Below are 6,433 nucleotides of genomic sequence, written 5' to 3'. Positions count from 1 at the left end.
TTGGCTACAAACTCCAGGTTACCCTCGGCCTTACGCTTGTTGCCCCCTTGATTCATCGGGTTATGCTGCTGTCCCTTTCCTTTGCCGTTCTTCTTTCCCTCCTCTGTCTTTTCCTCATCAGACGCGGGGTCCTTGGTACTATCAGAGTCGGCATATTTGACTAAAGCGGCCATCAGCGTATCCATATCATTGCAATCACACTTACGGCACCCCAGCTTCTGTCTCAGCGGCTCAAAGCGACAGTTCCTTTCCAACATAAGGACTGCAGAGCCAGCATCCATCTTGTCAGACGAATGTATTATCTCCTTAACCCGCCGTACCTAGTGAGTCGTGGATTCACCCTCCTCCTGCTTACAATTTGTCAAATCCACAATCGACATAGATTGCTTGCAAGTGTCCTTGAAGTTCTGGATGAAACGGGCCTTTAGCTCTGCCCATGAATTAATGGAATTGGGTGGCAAGCCCTTTAACTAGGACCGGGCCGTTCCATCTAACATCATGGTGAAGTATTTAGCCATTGCTGCGTTGCTGACCTCCAACAGCTCCATGGCCATCTCATAACTTTCGATCCACGCTCCGGGCTGTAAATCGACCGTGTAATTCGACACCTTTCGAGGTCCCTTGAAGTCCTTGGGTAGGCGTACATTAAGTAGAGCCAACACCAAACAAGGAACACCGCCGGTTCTAGTAGCCACTCCCGTCCCAACGGAAGTCATCGGGTACTCTGGGAAGTCTTGATGAGCCGTCTATTGAGCCGCTGGCTGAGGCGCCCGCTCGTTCTCCTGACGTACCCGATCTTGTACCGGGTTATAACCACCGGGCTGGTTCCGGCGCTGGGCGTTGCTTGACAAAGCTTCTGACTCCATGTGCCTGCTGTAACTCGGACTCCGGTTTTGGCGAGGCGGTGCTAACCAAGGCAGAGGAGTCGAATGAATCATGTCCCGGCTATAATAATAAGTCTCTTGCGGAGCCAGGGCCGTCTGGTCAACTTCCCTGATCCTCTGGGTCTCCACCGCTGTCGGATCATCACCGTCCACTGGGAGAGCCGCCAAACGTGCCGACGCCGCAATTAAGTTCTCCATGGGCTTGGAAAAGTGACCCGGCGGTATTGGCACGTAACGGGGCGGTGCCATGTTCCCATGAAGAGGTGCCGTCTCCCGAGGCTGAGCCGGTCCTCCTGTTGTGGCTGTCATAAACTGATTTGCATCTGGCGGGTTACTTGGGCTGGCTCCGGGTGTAGCGAAAAGATTCTGAGGGTCATAAATCAGAGGCAAACGGGATTGAGTTTTCTGGTGCCTCCTTCTCATCACCTCATTAGATGCGTCCAGGCTCATCGTAAGCTGGAAAGCCTCTGACTGGAGCTGCTGCGCCCGTGCATCCAAAGCCGCCAGTTCTGTGGCTAACCTGGTGTCCTCAGCTGCCAAGGCCTCCTTGGCCCAAGCTATTTCCTCGCGCACCCGTGCCACCTCCGCGTCATGCTCATCCTTATTTGTTGGAATAACCGTGGCGGTTAACAAAGCCGTAAGCTTATCCATGAGATCTATCAGCACCTGACCGGTGGGCGCACAGGGCCTCCTGCCCCGGCCGCTCCTATTCCGGATGTTATTGTAGCTGCGGCTGTAGAATTTTGGCCGGGTTGAGTCCCAGCCATGAAGACTCCTGCCCAGTTTGGCGGCTCATAGGGATCCGGAATACTGGAGCCATCGGAATAGCCCCCAAGCACGCCATCTTGCACTTGATACAGCGAATCTGTTGAACTGGCGGACGAATCACCATCCGAGAGGACGGCCGTATCACCACCATCTTCAGATCCTTCAGAAAGTTCTTCTTTGTGGATGCAGCCCACAAAGACACGCTTCATGCCGGGTTAAACTCGGGCGGGTCTCGCATGCTGAGCCGTCTCGACGAGGTCGGTGCAATTGTCTGGCTCAGGGCCCGGCTCACCAATCCGGCCGTTGAAGACGTGGATTCCGCCGAAGGGGACCCGATATCCGTACTCAATTAAGCCGGCGTCGGGGCCCCAGCCTTCGTCGTCGATGTAGATCTTGCCGCGACGACTCTTGGTCATCCTGCCCACTGCGTATCCCTTGAGACCTTCGAAGTTGCCCTTCAAGAACTCAAATCCACCGTGCGCTAGCCCCATGGTGGGCGCCAACTATCGTGGAATTGTCATGTCAGATGTCCTAGTGAAAGGACTTAGTCATAGGGCCATCGCAACTAGGAAGCTTGAAGGGGTTAATTAGGACAAGAGACACGAGAGATTTATACTAGTTCGGCCCCTTACGATGAAGGTAAGGCCTACGTCTAGTTGGGTTGGTATTGCTTGATGTTTCGATGACCAGGGAGCGAGATACGCTATGCCCGATTCTCGATGAGTTGTTTCCTTTTCCTAAGCCGCCAGGGGGTCATCCCCTTATATACACGGGTGGACGCCCTGCGGCCTACAGAGTCCCGGCCGGCTCATAGACAGTGTCCGGCTCAGTGACTAGTTAAGTCTACCTTATGTTACAAGTCATATTATCACGACAGTTTACCACTATGGGCGTTAAGCCTCTTGCGGGCCTTAGACCCTTTATTGAACCGCCATCTTCATGCTTGGTCTTGGGCTTCTTTCTGATGAGTCTTCTTTGCGTAACCCGGCCCCTCCTGGGCGGCTTACACAAATAGTTATATCCCCAACACTACGGACTAAACCCTCCGGTTTATATAGACACCGGATGGGGTTAGGGTTACACAGAGTCGGTTTACAGAGGAGGATATCTACATCCGAATCGCCAAGCTTGCCTTCCACGCCAAGGAGAGTCCCATCCGGACACGGGACGAAGTCTTCAATCTTGTATCTTCATAGTCCAACAGTCCGGCCAAAGCATATAGTCCGGCTGTCTGGATACCCCCTTATCCAGGACTCCCTCAGTAGCCCCCGAACCAGGCATTAATGACGATGAGTCCGGCACGCAGATTGTCTTCAGCATTGCGAGGCGGGTTCTTCTCCAAGTCCGGCACACCTGTTGTAGCGAACAGTGTACGGCCTCCCAGTAAGGTTGTACTTCTCGGCTTATGTGCTTCAATAATGGCCATCTCCACGTGTCGAGGGAAGACGAGGGGTCGGGTCATTTTTACATTCGCCACCCTAATCCCATAGGCAAGCCGCCTATTTGAAGAGACAAGGATACTCAGATCCAAATCACGCCATCTTCTCCCGAGCAAGCATTCCGTAGAGCCCGTCCAAAGGAGGCCATCCCATCATGACCGGTCGCTGCAGCCCTGCCCGTCACTCCCCCAACTCGAAGCCAGGGGATTGGGAAAAGTGTTCCATCCCTCACAGCCGCCTAATAGAGCTGCAGACCAAAGGGTTCCTTCCGCTCGCATACATGGTCCCCGTCCGATCCGGACTAGCCACCTATACTGGCGGGGAGCAAGCGGAGAGATTCCCGAACCCATCTCGGAGGGAGCAGGTATGCCTTGTTCCATATCTGCTAAGAGGCGTCGGGTTTCCAATCCACCCATTCCTCCACAGGCTCCTGGAGTTCTACGGTCTCCAGCTGCATAATCTTACCCCCGCCTCCATACTGCACATCACGGGTTATGTTGACCTCTACGAGCTGTTCCTGGGTTGTGAAGCTCATTTCGAGTTATGGAAGAGGTTATTCTGCCTCGTCCCCCGCAACCAGGAGGGGTCTATATATCAAGTGGGCGGAGACGAAATATGGCGCATCGCCCAGACCGGATACCTATCCGGTACTCCAAAGAGGGCGTCCGAAGACTAGCCTTCAGAGTGGTTTTATGTCGATGGCGTTCCCCTTCAGGACCCAGTCCGGACGGGCCTTCCTGAGTTTACCAATACTCCACTGAAGAAACGCCAAAGCTGGCGCCCTCGGAGCCCCCAGGAGGAAGACAACAGAGAAGTCCTCTACCTGATGAGCAGGATAAAAACCCTGGCCAGATCAGGATTGACAATAATCGAAGTTATGTCAATATGTATAATAAGGGGAGTGCAACCACTTCAATATAGGGGGAAACCCATGTGGCACTTCAATGGAGAAGACGATGCCTCCCGCTGCGGCCGCAAAGGTTCGGACTCTGCCACGTCTTTGGCGAGGATATTGTCCAATTTGTACAAAGGAGAATAAGAGGTATTCCTTCGCATTAAACCGCGGGATGGATTTTCCATGTACAACCCCCGAAGCTGGGTAGGCCGTCATCCTTTACTCGACTCTGTCCATCCATACCTTCTTTGTCACAATTATTTACCTTGCCGTTTCAAAACAGGAAGTAAGGAAGGCCGTGAAAGAGTTTAATAGCCCCTCTCCGTAGCCAGAGGACCTCGGCCGGGCTCTCGACCCCGGACTTGAAGAAGATCCGGACATATCCGTGGAATTTGTCAACGGGACTTTCTACCAGGCAAGCAGTGGCGGCTCTTTAGTGGCCATCATCGCGGATTATCCCGGACTGCTTCCCATGTCGCATGTAAGTAATGTCGGGGCTCCGACCTTCTGAACGGAGTCCTTTGTTATGCCGTACCTTATGCTCACATGCCGTATTTTTATATAAACGGCAGTCGGGACGCCGCGCGGAACCCGCGGGGGCCTGTCACCAAGAGGTGCCTAGTCAAGGCAGGCTCAAAAGGAAGGCGGTCAGGACCGAGACGCAGGCGCAGAGGTATTCATTAAACTTGCCCCGTGGTTATTTGGTCTTTTGGCGAGATGTGACGGCTTAAATTATGTCCTGACAGGAAACGCCAGACTATATCCGGAGACCCTACCGGCCACGCCTCCAGCAGCCGGATTCCTGAACCGGATTCACAGGCAGAGATTGATGTGGGGACAGCACCGAACTATCCTCCTGCGGAGGATACGGATAGTCTTTCCGCCACAAATTCTGAAGTGGAGAGTGCCATGAATCACCGGCACCGACGGGCTGTACTTCACGGTGGTATTTTTTCCAAAGAGGTGTTTAATGCCTTCAATTCTGGACACGCATATATCCGCACTGCTCAAGATGGACTTGCTAGAGCAATGGACCAGTATGTGAAGGATATACGGGTAAGAAAAATTAATAGGTAAGTGTAGTAGTAGCCCCTGAGACTTGAAACAGTTGGCACAGCTGATTTAAGGATCATTGAATGCGTAGGTTCTTGTAGAGAAGAATGCCCAGTTGTCTCAAGAGCTGGAGGAATGTAAGTTCCAAATGAAGGCCAATCCTGCCGAACAAGAGGAATCCAAAAAGGCCTCTTCTGGTAATAATTTTCTTCTACCAGTTTGTTTGTTCGGGATGTTTTATAAATCTGACGAAAGATTTGGCAGACGCTCCCAGAGGAAATCCGAAGACTATGGGGGATAATGAGCTACACCTGCTAAGTCAGCTGAAGGCGGGCGAACGCGTGCTGATGCAGTTTATCTAGGAGAAAAATAAGCTCCAAGATGCTAATATCCAACTGAGTGTCGAGTTGAAAGATGTTCGGGCTCAGCTTGCGGACTCTGTGAAGGAGAACATGAGGCTTCGACGCGGCATTTATAGTAAGTGCTTGAAACGAGATGCAAAACAGTTCAGCGAGGAAGCGAATTTAACAGAGTTGTATCTGTAGGTATGGTGACGGGCCGTCCCGTAAAGGAGATGCCCGGATCCGCAGGTGATATGCTGCAAGATCTTTCACAGCTGCACGAATGAGCTCGGCAGGTGATGCAGGGTATTTCCCAGGCCTTGTGGCCATCCGCTTCCCTGCCAGGAGGCATGAGCGAACTTGTGGAGATGCTCAAAGGAGCACGGTGGCGCTTCTAGTTATGGAAGATATCAACATGCCGGCAAGGTGCAAGAGAAGCATGGGCCATGGTGAAGACGCGATACGCCAAGGCTGACCCGAACCATATGGCCGAAGTCGGACCGGTGGGGTCAGATGGACAGGAGATACCCATTAGTCTAGTATATGACCAAGTAGCGTTAGCTGCAAGGTATTCCCAACAGGATTGTAAGCTAGACAACCTGTTGGATGGTATAGAGGAAGAGTATAGCCAGTCTAAATGACTATGTAATTTGAATGGGCTTATGTACTCCCTAGACGGATTGAAAATCATTTGTCATGGCAGACCTTTTCGCTTCAGCCCCCGGACCCGACAGTCCGGGGTGTATCCGAATACCCGCACAGTTATGAAAAACCGGGGTATGCGTGGAAACCAGGCATAGGGTTCATAAGTGCTTGAACAGACAAGTACCCAACTAGTTATGTTATATTACATGGATAGTAAGAAACATCTTCCAGAGAGAATAGTTCCGTTAGGGGTTTCTTTCTCTGGGTGCGCATGCATCGATGTGCATGTCCGAACTACGAATAGAAGTGCGGGAAACAGAACATTTGGGTATTTACGTTGTAATGAACGAGAACATATTTTGTTCACCGGCCGAATATTCCCTTAACAACGCTAGCTTTAGACTTCAC

Source organism: Triticum aestivum, chromosome 4B, assembly GCF_018294505.1.
Source record: "Triticum aestivum cultivar Chinese Spring chromosome 4B, IWGSC CS RefSeq v2.1, whole genome shotgun sequence".
In the NCBI taxonomy this organism is placed as follows: Eukaryota; Viridiplantae; Streptophyta; class Magnoliopsida; order Poales; family Poaceae; genus Triticum; species Triticum aestivum.
The sequence above is the reverse complement of the archived record's forward strand: the minus strand, read 5'-3'. Positions refer to the sequence as shown.